General features: G+C 38.7%; 1 protein-coding gene and 1 long non-coding RNA gene across 12 annotated transcripts in view; one reads left to right on the forward strand and one right to left on the reverse strand.

Moving 5' to 3' along the window:
• cobl (cordon-bleu WH2 repeat protein) overlaps positions 1–18,142 on the reverse strand; it is a 389,570-nt gene that overhangs the window by 127,454 nt on the left and 243,974 nt on the right. The window lies entirely within an intron of this gene.
• The window catches only part of LOC138750117 (uncharacterized), a 95,015-nt gene that overhangs the window by 7,306 nt on the left and 69,567 nt on the right, over positions 1–18,142 (forward strand). For 8 of the 10 annotated variants that reach the window (XR_011349094.1, XR_011349083.1, XR_011349086.1 and 5 more), the window contains exon 2: positions 13,223–13,283. This is a non-coding gene — a long non-coding RNA (uncharacterized lncRNA). Of the gene's footprint in view, positions 1–13,222; positions 13,284–14,131; positions 14,433–18,142 lie in introns of those variants that run through there. The other 2 variants (XR_011349093.1, XR_011349078.1) reach the window with 2 other exon arrangements.

An 18,142-nucleotide genomic window follows, 5' to 3' on the forward strand; every position in this document is an offset into this window, starting at 1 on the left:
CAGGGTTGCACTCTTAGGCTCCTGCTCTACTCGTTTTACACCTATAGTGCATGGCTCGGTACGACAACACCACCATCTACAAATTTGCTGATGATACCTCGATAGTGAGTTGAATAAAAAGAGGTGATGAATCACCAGACATGGCAGAGATTGAAAACTTGGCCGAATGGTGAACCAAAAATAACTACACACTCAATGTCACCAAAACAAAGGAGCTGATTGTTGACTGCAGGAAGGGAAAACCAAATGTGTATGATCCAATGTTCATTGGGGGATCAGAGGTGGAAAGGATGACCAAATGTAAGTTCTTGGGAGTCACTATCTTGGAGGATCTTTCCTGGAGCCAACACACTAATGGTATAATGAAGAAAGCATGTCAGTGCCTCTACTTCCCTCAGGAGTTTGCAGAGGTTTTCTATGACATCAGAAACCCAGACAAATTTCAACAAAGGTGTGGTGGAAAGTGTGCTAATTAGCTGCATCACAGAATAGTATGGAAACACCAATACCCCTGAGCATAGAGCCCTGCAAAATGTATTGGACACAGCCCAGGACATCACAGGCAAACCCCTTCCCACTATTGCGAACATCTACAAGAAATACTGGCATCAGGGAGCAGCAGCAATCATCAAGGATCCACAACACCCAGCACATGTTCTGTTCTCACTGCTGCCATCAGAAAAGAGGTATGGATGCCACAAGACTCGCACCACCAGGTTTAGGAGCATCTGCTACCCCTCCACCATCAGACTCCTCAACAACTAACTCAATCAGGGACTCATTTAAAGACTCTTGTGCACTTTATTGTTTTTCTGTATTGTACAGTTGGTAGTTTACATTTGTTTGTTTACATTGTGTACTTTTTTTTGCACTACCAATAAGTTGGATCTTAGGGTTGCTTTTGATGTCATTTGTGTACTCGGACAATAAATTTGAAATCTGGAGCTGAATTTACATGCAATCACATTTTTAAAAATAGATGAGGAAAATGTTATTATTGTCTGGTCTTTATTTTCTTCTTTTTCAATTTACATCATTGAACTTCTCAAGGTCAGATAAGTAAGCACATCATGACTATGTCCAGTGACCCAGTAAAATCCATTCAAGACCTTAGCTCCATTTGTTGTTTGTAGCCATACAGTGGAACAGATAATCTGGTTGTTTTGTATTGTGAAAGGAACAGCAACTTCAATTTTTTTGTACTTTCTTTTTTTACACTCAAGCATTTATTGAATTATTTATCTAACTGTGTGCCACTAATGTCTGAAGTCTTGCATATTAGAATTAATGCAAATTCATGAGCAATGGATTTGCAGGTTTCTGATGTGCTAGTAATTAGATAATCTGCATTTTCAGTGGATAAATATAAAAAATCATAAAGAAAACACCACTGTGCAGAAGTTTCTGTTCCTCTTGAATGTTTCACTCAGAATGAGGCCTCCTCATGCACTGAGAATTTGCAGTGAAATCTGCATGGTTTGTTCACATGATGTCTGGGGGAGTCTTTGCTTATCTTTCTTTTCTTCTTTCTTTTTCTTTCTTTGGCTTGGCTTCGCGGACGAAGATTTATGGAGGGGGTAAAAAGTCCACGTCAGCTGCAGGCTCGTTTGTGGCTGACCAGTCCGATGCGGGACAGGCAGACACGATTGCAGCGGTTGCAAGGGAAAATTGGTTGGTTGGGGTTGGGTGTTGGGTTTTTCCTCCTTTGCCTTTTGTCAGTGAGGTGGGCTCTGCGGTCTTCTTCAAAGGAGGCTGCTGCCCGCCAAACTGTGAGGCGCCAAGATGCACGGTTTGAGGCGTTATCAGCCCACTGGCGGTGGTCAATGTGGCAGGCACCAAGAGATTTCTTTAGGCAGTCCTTGTACCTTTTCTTTGGTGCACCTCTGTCACGGTGGCCAGTGGAGAGCTCGCCATATAATACGATCTTGGGAAGGCGATGGTCCTCCATTCTGGAGACGTGACCCATCCAGCGCAGCTGGATCTTCAGCAGCGTGGACTCGATGCTGTCGACCTCTGCCATCTCGAGTACCTCGACGTTAGGGGTGTGAGCGCTCCAATGGATGTTGAGGATGGAGCGGAGACAACGCTGGTGGAAGCGTTCTAGGAGCCGTAGGTGGTGCCGGTAGAGGACCCATGATTCGGAGCCGAACAGGAGTGTGGGTATGACAACGGCTCTGTATACGCTTATCTTTGTGAGGTTTTTCAGTTGGTTGTTTTTCCAGACTCTTTTGTGTAGTCTTCCAAAGGCGCTATTTGCCTTGGCGAGTCTGTTGTCTATCTCATTGTCGATCCTTGCATCTGATGAAATGGTGCAGCCGAGATAGGTAAACTGGTTGACCGTTTTGAGTTTTGTGTGCCCGATGGAGATGTGGGGGGGCTGGTAGTCATGGTGGGGAGCTGGCTGATGGAGGACCTCAGTTTTCTTCAGGCTGACTTCCAGGCCAAACATTTTGGCAGTTTCCGCAAAGCAGGACGTCAAGCGCTGAAGAGCTGGCTCTGAATGGGCAACTAAAGCGGCATCATCTGCAAAGAGTAGTTCACGGACAAGTTTCTCTTGTGTCTTGGTGTGAGCTTGCAGGCGCCTCAGATTGAAGAGACTGCCATCCGTGCGGTACCGGATGTAAACAGCGTCTTCATTGTTGGGGTCTTTCATGGCTTGGTTCAGCATCATGCTGAAGAAGATTGAAAAGAGGGTTGGTGCGAGAACACAGCCTTGCTTCACGCCATTGTTAATGGAGAAGGGTTCAGAGAGCTCATTGCTGTATCTGACCCGACCTTGTTGGTTTTCGTGCAGTTGGATAATCATGTTGAGGAACTTTGGGGGACATCCGATGCGCTCTAGTATTTGCCAAAGCCCTTTCCTGCTCACGGTGTCGAAGGCTTTGGTGAGGTCAACAAAGGTGATGTAGAGTCCTTTGTTTTGTTCTCTACACTTTTCTTGGAGCTGTCTGAGGGCAAAGACCATGTCAGTGGTTCCTCTGTTAGCGCGAAAGCCGCACTGTGATTCTGGGAGAATATTCTCAGCGACACTAGGTATTATTCTATTTAGTAGAATCCTAGCGAAGATTTTGCCTGCAATGGAGAGCAACGTGATTCCCCTGTAGTTTGAGCAGTCTGATTTCTCGCCTTTGTTTTTGTACAGGGTGATGATGGTGGCATCACGAAGATCCTGAGGCAGTTTACCTTGGTCCCAACAAAGCTTGAAAAACTCATGCAGTTTGGCATGCAGAGTTTTGCCGCCAGCCTTCCAGACTTCTGGGGGGATTCCATCCATACCTGCTGCTTTGCCACTTTTCAGTTGTTCGATTGCCTTATATGCCACAGGAAATTGCTGGCAATGCATGATCAATGAGCAGTGAGTTGATCCACCAGACCAGCTGCTTTCCAACTGGAAATTAAAGTGTCTTGGCTCCAAATTCACATTGTGTAGGGATTGGTGAGGAGGCAGTTGAATGGTCAAAACCAGAGTTAGAGAAAAGAAGATATATTCAATTTGCCTCACTGTACATGTGCATCAAGTTAATCAACAGGCCTTTTCACACTGTCATTAAAATGGGGATTCCCGGGAAATCTTCCCAGGAATCCTCTCGTGCATTTCCCAGAGCGATTCCAGCTGTGTGAGCAATTATGGGTAACAATGTCAGCCATTGATCCTGCATTGTGCCACCATCACGACGTGCCAAAGTGGCCCCAAAGTGGCATGGGGGAGGGAGCATGATGGATGGCTGGGGCGGGGATAACCAATGCCCGGGGACATGGGTGATGGACGATCAGGGACGAGGATAGGGGGAGAGGGGTTGGTGTCGGTGTCAAATCAAACATTTGGACCATATCTCCAAATATGAATCTCATTCATCACCATTTGGAGAACTGGGTAAAGAAATGCTTTAAAGACACATGTTAATGTGATGTTGAAATAAACACCCCGTATCCAGTTCACATATCGGTTTGAATGAACAATAGGGAACGACATAAAGGTCCAATTCCGAGAACCTGAGAACTCTGGTTGGAGTAGCTTCATGCGTAATGCATCATCGCTGGGGGGCAGAACCCACCCTAAATTCCTGGGAGGGCAAATTCCAGGGAATATGGACCACAGTGAGAAAGGCCCAGAGGGTCCTGCCTTCCCGGGAATTTCACCCAGGTCCAAGTAGGGTCACTGCTTGACCGCAGTGTGAAAAGGACTAATGTTTGACCTGTGTTCATTCTTTTCTTCTTAAATAAAATTTTAATTTTATTGAACCGGAGGCAAATAATACCTTCTAAATCAGAAGTTTCATCAAATTTTAACAAGTAATTATTCAACATCAAGCCCAACTGAAACATTATGCTCTGGTTATATGATATTAACTGTGAAAATTGTCCAATGTGGGTCTCTTTGGATTCAAATTCTTTAACAAAATTTTCTCTCATTTCTCTTCTTGGATCCTCATTATCGCCTGTCGTTTTTGTATTAGTAATTGAACTGTTAGCTGAATTAATTAATACAGACTTAGATATTAAGGGTATTAAAATTAGGGCTAACGAACATAAAATTAGGTTATTTGCAGATGATGTAATTATTTATTTGACAGACCCGGAAAATTCACTAGGTAAATTATATATGCAATTAGAACAATACGGAGCAGTTTCTGGATATAAAGTTAATTGGGATAACAGTGAAATCATGCCATTGACTTTTGGTGACTATATCCAATACAGACAAAATATAAATTTAAATGGCCTGAATGTGGATTAAAATATTTGTGGATTAGAATTGATAATCAGTTGAGGAAGCTTTTTAAAATTAATTATGGGCCATTGTTTAAAAAAATTGAAGAGGATTTTTAAAAATGGATTGATTTACCAATTACATTAATTGGCTGAGTAAATTGTATTAAAATGAATATTTTTCCACGGGGGCAATATTTACCCATTGAAATTCCTAAAAAGTTTTTTAAGGATCTAAATAAAATTATAAGGAAATTTTTGTAGAAGTGCAAGATACCAAGGATTTCTATGGACAAATTAACTTGAAGATTTTAGTTGGGAGGTTGGGAGCTTACAAATTTTGACTATTATTATAAAGCAGCCCAATTACGATTTCTTTCTGTTTTTTTGAGGAAGGAGAAAAAGTAGCTCAGGTTAATATAGAAATGAATAAGATAGGTGAAAAACAATCTGAAAAATTTCTATATAAATAGAATTAGGTATTATTAACTGGAGAAACAGGCACACCAATATTAAGACATTTGGTTAAAATATGGCATATGGGCATATGTTGATGGAAGTTAAGGGGCATAGATTAGTGAGGATGCCACTGGTGCAAAATACATTGATCCCATTTACATTGAATAACAGAAAATTTTATTAATTGGTTAAAAGAAAGGAATAAAATTTATTAGAGACTGTTTTGAAGCCATCTATGGAAATACAAAATAATACAATATTTGGATATTATCAATTAAAGGCTTATCTATGAGGAAGATTAACTATATCTTATTTACTGTTAGAAGATGATGAAATAGAAATAATAATATCAAATCCAAATACAAAAAAGTTCATATCAGTTATGTGTTTATTACTTTTGAGGGGAGTATGGAAGAAAGATTTTCATAAATCTAAACAAAGGTGGGAAAGGGACCTGGGTATAGATATAAATGATAAAAATTGGGCACAAATATGTCATGATAATATGAAAAATACAATAAATGTTAGCTATAGAATGGAGTTAAGACACGTTGCATTCTGGTATGTATGTGGATGTTGCACAATTTTTTAAAAATTATAGTAACGTTGCCATATTTTAAATAGCTGATTAAAAGTACAATTGTACAGATGCTTATTTTATACTTTATAACTTTAAAATAACTGAAATCTTACGTTTTGGTCATACTATATAGCAACTTTGAAGACTGTCCAATGTGGGTCTCTTTGGAATCTAATTCTGTTACAAAATTTTCTTCATCTCTCTTCTTGGATCCTCACTTCCTATATCTTTAAATAAATTAGCTAATAATCCAGTGGTTAAACATATTTTGAGAATATGGATACATCTTAGAAAACATTTTGGTTTAATGAGATTTTCTTTTCCTCGTCCTATTTTTTCTAATTATTTCTTTAAACCTTCATGATTGATGCAACTTTTAAAGAATGGTATAGATTGGGCATTAAATGTTTTAAAGATTTATTTGTTGAGGGAAGTCTCCCTTCTTTTGAACAACTTTCAGTTAAATCTGGTGTACCAAATACTTTTTGTTGTTATCTACAGATAAGAGATTTTTTTACAATCTCAATTACATACATCCCCAAGAGAAATGAGAAGAATTTAATTGATGTAATTTTTAATTTAAAACCTTTCTATAATCGTTCAATATCTAACATTTGTATGTAGTTGGGGATGAGAGGCTCCCTCAGATAAAATTAAAAACACCTTGGAACAGGACCTACATCTTTTAATTTCTGAAGAACCTTGGATTGTAATTTTCAAATTGGTTAATACCTCTTCTTTATGTGCCTGCCACTCTCTCCTACAATTTAAAGTTGTCCATAGAGCTCACATGTCCAAAGTCAGACTACTTCATTTTTACGCAGGTGTACCTCCTCATTGTGATAAATGCAACAATGGACATTTTTCATTAATTCATATGTCTGGGCATGTCAGAGTTTTGAGAAATATTGGAAGAAGTATTTCAAACTTTCTCTGCACTTTTTAAAGTTAATTTTAAATCTAATCGCTTAACTGCTTTATTTGGTATTGTTGGAGAGAGTGACATAACAGCATTTGAGCTGCATGTATTAGCTTTTATTTCTCTTATGGCTAGGAGGGCAGTGTGCTCAGATAGAGGGATGCCTATTCATGCTCAATGGCTAAATTTAGATTTTCTTTTTTTATAATAAAATATCAATACAATATAATCTGTTTAATTAAAATGTGGAGTACCTTTGATGAAATGATATGATTTAAGTGTAATGTATCTTTTTTACTTTTAACATATACGTATGGACTCTGTATTTTTGGATGTAAAATTTCAATGTAAATAAAAATATTGAAAAAGAAAATAACTGAATGATAATCAAGTCAGATTGATTTGTTCAGTGGATTATTACATCAGTTAGGATGGCACCATTTATATGTTCAGACAAGATTGGTAAAATTGTTTATTTTTCTAGATTCTAAAAAAAGCACATGATTTTTGTTTTTAAGACAAAATATTCTCTTGCCAGATAAGTGGGAAGCCAAAATATAACAAAAAAATACATCTTTCATTTGCACATTTGAATATTAAAACAATAGTACTTGAAGTTATTTGTCATGGCTTACTGGATTCTTTTGAATGAATCCAGGTCTTAACAATCTTATTCAAGCAATTCTCTGACTAAACATTAAAACTGCAACTTCAATTGAACAAATCATCTGGAATGCCTCAATTATTAATTTTCACAAAATTAATCCTTATATTTTCAGCATTTTCATTAATTAGTGGTTCTGAGCCTGGAGAATATTCACCCCCAAATGGATTTTGACAAAGCATAACACAATTATATTCTTCATAAGCTTAATGCATGACCTATTTCTGACAGATTTGAATTTTAACCATGGAATAAAGGGATAAAGGGAAACACTGATGATTCTGTAAAACAACAAGAAATAAGATCTTTAATTTGTATCTCCTTTGAAAGAAATTAAGAGGCCAATTAAATGAATATCTCAAGTGTCAAGACACAAGAAAAGGTTACGTGACGAAATGACAGTCCACTGCTTAAATGTTAGGCAAATGGCAAAAGATCAAATGGCAACATTTGACGAGAACTGGGAAAGTACAGAATTCAAAAATCAAGTCAAATAACTGAAAAAGTAAATGGCAAATCATTTGATTCTCCAAATATTTTTTTCACCATGCAGATAGGAGCTGTATGGTACATTTTGCTTGGATCTTCAAATTTCTGTTCATCTACATTTTCAGGCAAAGCATTCTGACTTAAGAATTATTTTGGCCAGACCCCTACCAAAGACAGAGCAGATGACAAGCTAATGCTTTGGTAATATAGGACTACATCTGGAGTATTGTGGACTGCATGGTCTCCTTATTTAAGGAAGGATGCTAATGGCTTGGAAAGTTCATAGAAATTCTACTAGATTTTTTGGAGCAGATTGGTTGTCTTATGAGAAAAAGTTGGGCAGGCTTGATTGGAGTTCTGAACAATGAGAAGGGATTTGAGTGAAATGTAAAAAAAACAAGAAATCTTATTAAGTTGGAGAGGATGTTGTAAAAACACTAAAGTGCTAGAGTAACTCAGAAGGAGCCATTCATTGGAGGATGTTTCCTTTGAACCATAGAACACTACAGCACCGAAAACATACCATTCGGCCCTTTTAGTCTGTACCAAAACATCATTTCACTAGTCTCACTGACCTGCATCCATTCGACCTCTCCCATCCATGTATCTTAAGAGTGAGTCTGCAGTAACCATGTCAGATGGCAGCTCGTTCCTTACTCCCACCACTCTCTGAGTGAAGAAGTTTACTCTAATGTTGCTCCTAAGCCTTTCCTCTTTCAACCTAAAGCCATGTCCTCTCATATTTATCTCTCCTAATCTAAGTGGAAAGAGCCTACTTGCATTTACTCTGTCCATAGCCCTTATAATTTTGTAAACCTGTATCAAATCTCCCCTCATTCTTCTTCATGCCAAGGAATAGAGTCCCAACCTGTTTAATCTTTCCCTGCACTCAACTCCTGAAGGCCCAACAACATCCTAGTAAACCTCCTCTGCACTCCTTCAATCTAACTGATATTCTTCCTGTAATATGGCAACCAGACTGGACATAATACTCCAAATTTGGCCTCACCAATGTCTTATACAACCTCACCAGAACATACCAACTACTGTTCTCAATGCTTTGATTTATAAAGGCCAAGATGCCAAAAGTTTTCTTTACAGCCCTGTGACACCACTTTCTAGGAATTATGTATCTGTATTCTCAGATACCTTTGTTCCTCCGCACTCCTTAGGGACCCACCATTTACTATATATATTCTACCTTTGTTTGTCCTTCCAAAATGCAACACCTCACACGTGTTTGCATTAAATTCTATCTGACATTTTCTAACTAATTTTTCCAGTTGGTCCAGATCCCGCTGCAATCTTTGAAAACCTGCTGTCCATAATTCCTTCAATCTTAGTGTCATCAGCAAAATTGCTGATCCAATTTACCACATTATCATTCAGATCATTGATATAGACAACAAACAACAATGGTCCCAGCACTGATCCCTGAGGCACACCACTAGTCACAGGTCTCCAGTCTGAGAAGCAACCATCCACTACCATTCTCTGTTTCTCTCATTCAGCCAATTTCAAATCCAGTTTACAACCTCTCCATGGATACCTAGTGTCTGAACCTTCTGAACTAACCTCCCATATGGGACCTTGTAAAAGGCCTTACTAAAGTCAATGCAGACAACATCCACAGCCTTTCCTTCATCTACTTTCTTGGTAACCTCCTAGAAATACTTGTACATCCAATCTCTCAGAACACCCTCCAATAATTTACCTAATAATGACGTCAGGCTCACCAGCCTGTAATTTCCTGGTTTACTTTTGATGCTTTTTTAAAACAACGGAACAATATAATCTACTCTCCAATCCTCTGGTACCTCACCCATGGCTAAGGACATTTTAAATATTTCTGCCAGGGCCCCTGCAATTTCTACACTAGTCTCCCTCAAGGTCTGAGGGAATATCATATCAGGCCCAGGGGATTTGTCTATTTTATTCACTGTAAGGCAGCAAGCACCTCCTTCTCTTTAAGGTCTATATGTTCTATCAATTACTACTTGTTTTCCTTCCTTCCTTAAACACTATGCCAGTTTCCTGAGTAAACACTGATGCAAAAAAATCTGTTTAAGCTCTTCCCCATCTCATTAGACTCCACACCTGGATGGCCACTCTGATCTTCTTGGGGACTAATTTTGTCCATTACTATCCTTTTACTCTTAACATATTTGTAGAAACCCTTCAGATTCTCCATCACATTAACTACCAAAGCAACCTAATGTCTTATTTTTACCTTCCTGATTTTCCTTCTTAAGTATTTTCTTACATTTTCTATACTCTTCTAGTATCTCATTTGCTTTTTGTTGCCTATACCTGCTGTACACCTCTCTCACCTTTACCAGATTGCTAATATTCCTTGAAAGCCAATGTTCCTTATACCTGGTAACTTTGCCTTTAATCTTGACAGGCACATGTAAACTGTCCACTCTCAAAATGTTGCCTTTGAAGGCCTTCAACTTACTGAACACATCCTTGCTAGAAAACCACATCCCAATCCACTCTTCCTTGATCCTTCCTCATTTCCTCAAAATTGGTCTTTCTTCAATTTAGAATCTCAACTCAAGGACCAGATCGATCCTTATCCCGAATTAACTTGAAACTAATGACATTATGGTTAATCCCCTAAATCTGTCACCTGACCTATCTGGTTCCTGAGAAGGAAATCAAAAATTGCATCCTCTCTCATTGATACCTCTATATATTGATTTATAAAACATTTCTGAACACATTTGACAAACACCAAGCCATCCAGCCCTTTTACAATATGGGAGTCTCAGTTAATGTGGAAAGTTAAAATCTCCTACAACTTTCTGTTTCTTACATCAATCTGCTAACTCTCTAAAGATTTGCTCCTCTAATTTTCTCAGACTATTGAGCAATCTATAATACAATACTGTCAGTTTGGTCACACCTTTCCTGTTCCTCAGCTTCACCCATATGGCCTCTGTAAACAAGCCCTCTGGGCTGCACAGCTGTGATATTTCCCTGACTAGCAATACTACTCCTCCCCTTTTCAACCCTCCCCTCTCAATCACGTCTGAAACAATGGAACCCTAGAATATTCCACTCCTGCAACCAAGTCTCACTAATAGCAATAATGTTGTAATCCCATGTGCTAATCCATGCCCTAAACTCATCTGCCTTTTCAACAATACTCCTTGCATTAAAACAAATACACCTGAGGACATTTCTATCATGTACAAACCTTTGATTTCTGTCCATACATACAGTCCTCACGTGACCTTTATCCTCCCCTCCTCACTACCTGCTCTAACACTCTAGTTTACACCCCCCCCCCCCCCCCCAGAGCAGCACTAGCAAACCTACTCACAAGGATGTTAGTCCCCCTACAGTCTAGGTGTAAACTATCCCATCTGAGCAAGATCCACCTTCCCTGGAAAAGACCCCAGTTGTGCAAAAACATGAAGCTCTCCCACCTGCACCATCTTTTCAGCCATATATTTAGCAGCATTAACTTCCCATTTCTAGCCTCCCTAGCACCCCTGAGATCACAACCCTGGAGGTCCTGTCCTTCAACTTTGCACCTATCTCCCTGAACTCTCTTTGCAGGTCCTCCTCACCCTTCCTACCCACATCATTGGTCCCTACATGGACCACGACATCTGGCTACTCACCCTTCCTCCTGAGAATACTGAGAACTCGGTCCAAGATATCGCAGATCCTGGCACCAGGGAGGCAACAGACCATCTGGGATTCTCAATTTCTCCCACAGAACCTTTTATCTGCCCTCCCAAACTATTGAATCATCTATCACTACTGCTCTCCTCTTTTTTCTCCTTCCTTTCTGAGTTGAGGATCCAGTCTCAGAGCCAAAGATGTGACCACTACATCTTTTCCATGATTGGTCGTCCCCACCAACAGTATCCAAAATGGTATTCTTATTGTTGATGGGAACACCCACAGGGATGCTCTGCTTTCTCAGTCTATTCCCCTTCCCTCTCCTGACGGTCACCCAGCTACCTGCCTCTTGTCTTTTGGGGGTAACTGTCTCCCTGAAACTCCTCTCTATCATCTTCTCTGCCTCTCAAATGATCCAGAGTTCATCCAGCTCCAATTCACTAACTTGGTTTGTCAGGAGCTGCAGCTTTTTGCAGGTGTAGTCATGAGGGACAATTATGCTGTCCAAGATTTCACACATCCTACAATCAGAGCAATCCACTGCCCTAGCTGACTCCATTACCTACTTCTAATTTAATTAAAGGATTAATTTAAATATTATGGTTGCTAAAATATCAAAAATTGAACTTCCATTCGCTGCTCCCAATGGACCTCGCCTTGCTGAGTCCAGCTCCATGCTGCTGCCCCTGCTGGGCCTCACATCAACTCGCCAAAGCCTCTCCACCGATCCACTGAAGGCCACCATGCCGAAGCTTCACCACCGCCGACCCGCCGAAGGCCACCTCGCCAAAGCCTCACCACCCCTGACCCACCGAAGGCCACCTTGCCAAAGCCTCACCACCACTGAACAAATCAAGTTTCTCCTCATACCTGACACATCCTAGTGAACCTCCACTGTGCCTGAGATACAATTTCCTGCCTGGTGCCCATCACCCTCCACTCTCCTGCTTTCAGGATGTTTCCTTGTTTAGAAGGTTCTAGAACTATAGGCAACTGTTTTAAAATAATTACTCACTATTAAATCAGAGGGTTGTGAGATTGCAACTCTTCCTGAAAGGATGGTGAAAAGCTTTGAAAAAACAACTTTGGAAAGGCAGACATCAAGAGGTCATTGAAATGCAAGACTTTGAAAGATTATTGCTGGTTATACAAAGTGCAATTACAATTATAAAAATAAAATTACAATCACATCTGTTATGACTTTATTGATTGGTGGAATCAGTTTGAGGGGCTAAATAGCTTATTCCCACTTGTAAATCATGCATGCACTCTTGCAAATCAGACAAACCAACTGAATAATCTTTTATGAAGAGAATGTAGAAAAAATTAGCCAAGATAAAATGAGATTATAACAAAATTGTCACCTTTAAACCATTTTCAGTGAAGGAAAATGATAAACTACATTAACTAACAACATTTGTCTGGTATTTTACCCACTTTGATCATTGTGCAGAAAGGAAACAAAAAAAAGAGACTGAAGATAAATAAATATAAAAGAACTGATAACTTTTTGCTTCAGGTACTAAAAGAAAGGTGGAAAAATCTAAAAATATGAATGTATTGCCTTCATATTCTCAAGAGTCAGGAACTGCACATATGCACTTGAAAATTAAAAATGTTCGGGCACAGACGCAGGACAAATAAATCTGGTAACAATAACATGTCAGTTTAACATTGGTTATAAAGTGTTGACTGGAATCTACCATCATATTATTGTAGACATGAATCTCTTCTTACTCCTTTTAATTTTCTCCATATTCTGCAGTTCACACCTTTGAGCATGGTACAGTTCATATTTTGAGATCTTACAACAGATGTCTCATTTGGTAAGTAGAAAACAAAAGTTCAGTCAATGTCTTTTACTATATATTATCACATGCCCTTAAGCTATGACTCCAGAACTCCCAAAATGCCTCAACAATCCTGTTCACATTTTATACATTTACAGAAATGCCATTCATATCTTCTTTTCCAATATAGCAATCCCTCACATTGTATTATAACCTACGTCAGTGCTGTTATCTTTTCAGTCATGCTTGTCCTTCGTATTCTTTCTTATTTCTCATCATATTTTTATTTATAATCACTTCCTGGAATCAGTCATATTTTGTCCCTAACTGCCAATTTTCATATTTAGATTACACATTCTTCTATTGTTGTCAGATGTTCCTCTCAATTCTTCTTAACTCTAGTTTTTCACCAAGTCTGTTTTCCAGCAGTTTCTTGCATCCCTTTGAACTTTACAAGACAAAAGGTTTTATTCTTAATCTCACTATTTTGTGGATATTGCCCTTACAATCCTGTGAATGAGGAAATACTTTAATAAATAAACACTTTGGGTACATTCTTTATAGTTTGCGAGAGATAGCGAGAGAAAATTACAATACGATATATAAAATTGGATTTTTATTGTCAGATAGTTTGTTTGCAAGCAATTTTGTATTGGCACACCAAAAACCTGCAGAAATTTCATATATTGTATATATCTCATTTGTAGGATATTTTACAATAACACAGGACATTAATATGTAAAAATTATGCTAGTTTATGCAATTTCCTTTGCCAAACTTTGTTCAAGTCTGGGTACTCAACAGTTATTGCCTTTTGGTATGTTATTACAATAGCCTTGACCTCAGTTTATCAGTAAAATTAGTTTGCTCTGCCTTTTATACAGAAAAATATAAAAGCCCTGATTTCTGCTTTACACAGTTATTCATGCTGAAGATCTTCAGGATTGGGTTGGAGTTGTGCTAGTATATTCAGTTCACTTCTTGAACATCACACTCAAAATCTCTGTGGAGCCTGAGACCTTTGTAATTTTGCCTGTACTTGTATGTCAGAAATGCTCAGAAGGATGAGCATTTAGCTATTCATATCAATACATCAGCATTTACATTTTATTATTCACAGAATTCACTTTTAAGCAATTTGTATGTTATTTTCATGTTTCATGCCAATTAGTTGATTAAAATCTGTTCTATGGTCTGGTTCAATTTACATCTTCTTGAATACATTCATTGAGAGATGGAAAGACCCTACATCTTCTCCTTTGTCATTCAAAGGTTTCTTTTCAAGTCATGTAGCAATACATTTAAAATGTAAAATACAGTACTTCAACTTTTGTCTGCCATAATGAAAACAGAGTCACCATGAGCAAAAGAGAGTACCTTCGGAGACACTGGGAGTCCGTCGATTCGCCTCCAGTGTACCTGCAGCTTCTGCAGCTGCATGGACTCCAGTTCGAACCATCGGCAACATAAGCTACAGATCCAAACTTCCGATACGATCAGGAAACCTCTGCACCCAAGGCCATTTGGGAGCCATTCATAACCTTGGCACCCGCTCAAATCCTGGTTCCAATACCTGGTTCTCAAGAGCCAGTCTCCAGCAGCCTGTGTGGGTCCTTTGACTGCAAGTCGTCAGCAACTTGCAGCGTCTGTAAATCCTTTGACTGTAAGTTGCCACTGCCTGCAGCCTGTGTGGTTCCTTCAGCCTCTGAGCCCCTTGTTGGTCCGTTGCCATGTTCACCATCTTGTAGGGTTGCTTCCCATGCTGCTCCTTCTTGGGGAACTACTCCTCTGGAGTTCGTAACCTGTGTGGTACACTTCTCAGCACAGGCACTGCCATCTTAGGCACATCATCATGCAGGGAAGTGAACAGCCCTTCCAGTCAAGGCAAAGATTCATGCACAGATCCTCTATCTTCACCAACTATTCTTGATGTTCCCAATGTGGCCTGATCTTTATCAAGGGGACCATGTGTCTGGATTGCAGATTCAGTCACATAGCCATCCTGAGCTCCCAGTTGTATGCTTTGATGAAGGGCTCAAGCCCAAAACTTCATGTATTGTTGCTACATAAAGTTTACCGTTTGACCACCTTAGTTTCTCCAGCATTGTGCTTTTACTTTAACCATGGTATCTGCAGACTTTTGTGTTTTACTTCCATGTGCCCTTTCAACTTCTCTTCCTATTTCTTCACTAACCTGTCATCCATCCTTAAACTTCTTTGCTGCCAGAATGAGGCTCAATGCAAATTAGAAGAATAAAATTTCATATTCAGCTACATATGATCAGTAGAAAATATAATCCTCACATTCTGTGTTCACTCTCTCTCTCACTCCCCTCATTTCTGATCCATCTCCAATCCTTCCCTTTTTGTTCTCTTTCCCATACTCCCGTCCAGCATCCCATCACCCATTTTAATCCCCTTCCAGGTTTCATGCACCAACTTGGTATTCACTTGCCCATCTGCTTTTCATGTCTCCCTTAATGGTTCCCATTTATCACATTCTTTATTCAATAGATTCCAGTGCTTGCTGATTTATGTGTCTCTGCTTATCACTCTCCAGCCTCTTATCTCACCCCACCTGGTTCCATCCTCTTTTGTTCCGCCTTGTCTGCTTTCACCTATCATCCCCCAACTTCCCAACTCCACCCTCCATCTTTTGACTTCTTTTCTGGCCAAAATTCTTTATCCTACCTATCACCTATTGAAACTTATCTCACCCTACCCCCTCTCCTTTAAAACTGGCTATATTCCTTTTATATTCTCAGTTGATGCAGAGATTTGACCAGATATGTCAAAAATTCCTTTTTTCCCTACCAATGCTGCTCAACATGTTAAGTTCCTCAAGCCATTTGTTATTTGCTCCATGATCCAGCGTCTGCAGTCAGTTGTGCTTCAATCATTTCCCAAAGAATGAATGAACCATTTCCAGTCAATTGCTTTTTTTAAGGTTTCTCACAACTATAATGTTTATTGCTGTCACACCATCTCAATTTTTAAAGCACCAAAGTGCTTTTATTGTTCTGATATATTGGCAGTGCAACAAGGTAAACAGTTCCAAACTTCGGCTAAAAATTGATCATGCTATCATTTCCCACTTAAGGACAAAGTAGTCCTTATACTGTACATGTGGTAATACACCAAGGAGATTTATCATAAATCCATTTTGATAATATTTCTGTACTAACATAATTGTTGGTAATAAGTGAATGACCAACACAGATTATTAATTATCTTTGTCATCACCTTGTTGGTCCAGAGACTAGCAAAATCAGGTAGCAATGTATTTGAGCATTTTTGGATATCTCCAAATACCTGTATATATCTCAGTTAGCTTGGAGTGTTTTATCACCCTTAAGGCACCTCACAGGCTCAGAGATCATACATGGTGAAAGCAAAGCTCCTTTACACTGTGTCAAAGCCCACATCATATTCCAATGCTCCAACTCTTCAGACAACAATAAAAGATTCATTCCCAAGTAAATAAAGAAGGAGCTAAATGAAACCATCGAAACAGTATTTGGAGATGACTGTTGATGTTACAGCTAAGAGTGAGACATACTTATCCCATACTAACTGTGAATATTGCTACAAACATTTTCAGAACTTAAGTGAACATCTGTTTGCATGGCTACTTATTTGTATAATGTTAGTACAGAAATGTAATCAAAATGGATTTATTCTTAAGGGCATTATTGTGATCCCACATGTACAGTATAAAGATTTTTTTTTAAAGTTCCTGATAACAAAAGCCATGAAAACCAAACCTCAAATCATTAAAAATATAACTTATTCCTTGCATTACATTGATTATGCAGGTGTGATGGAATGAAATCATCTTCAAGTATTGCAATTTTGTTTCAGAAGATGGAAACTTTGCAAAAACATCAAGTCACATGAATGTTGAAAATTGCTGAGGTTTCCTCCCTTCACTTGATCCCATTATTAAAGAATATTTCCACTGAGGAAGTTCTGCTGCAACAATAAACATTTTCACATATATTCAAACATTTAGACCATAACAGTCTAAGGATGTTTATTTTGGCTGCAGAATACACTTCCTGTGTTATGCAGAGTACAATGCAATCATCTTGACAACCCATATTAAAAATAAATCTGGGTTAACTTGTTTTATATTTATATATATATATATATATATAGGAACCAAACTTAGAATATGCATGCCATGTGCAACAATTTCATAAATATTAAATTGACAGAAACACAACCCACACCTATCAAAATGTGGGAACTTTAAGGGTACAAAAATCTATCATGCTTATTTAATCAAAAAACTGCATCAAATGACACTTCAAGACAAAGGCTACACAGGACAACCATTTTTTTTTTCCAAAAGCTTTGCTTCCTGAAAAAAATTGGGAATTATGATAGACAACTTCAAGCTGAACAGGAAGATAATTTTAGATTTGCTATATCATGTAGGAAGTTGGAAAAACATCAAAAGAACCTTTATTGAATTTAGTATTAAGTGTATACTCGTCACAAATGTAACAGAATGTGTCACAGCTGTTGCAACATTAATGAAACATTTCTGCTGTATTGAATCTTCCTGAAGACAATAAATGCTATTGCTAAGTACACTCACTATGCTATTGCCTGAAGAATATGTGCATCAACAAGTATTTGACCTCTATCAATGTAATACACAGCATCTACCATATATTTCGGTGTATAAGTCGACGCGTGAAATCCAAAAAATCTCTCAAAATATGGGGGTCGAATTATATGCCAGATATGCTTTTGTGACCTTAAATTCAGCTCAAAATCCAATCCGCACTGATCAAGGTTATGTCGACCCTTGGAAAAAACCCCCAAAAAATCCCAATTGTGACAGATTTTCATTGAGATTTTTATTGAAAACAATACAATTAGCACCT

Source organism: Narcine bancroftii, chromosome 1, assembly GCF_036971445.1.
Source record: "Narcine bancroftii isolate sNarBan1 chromosome 1, sNarBan1.hap1, whole genome shotgun sequence".
NCBI classification, from domain to species: domain Eukaryota; kingdom Metazoa; phylum Chordata; class Chondrichthyes; order Torpediniformes; family Narcinidae; genus Narcine; species Narcine bancroftii.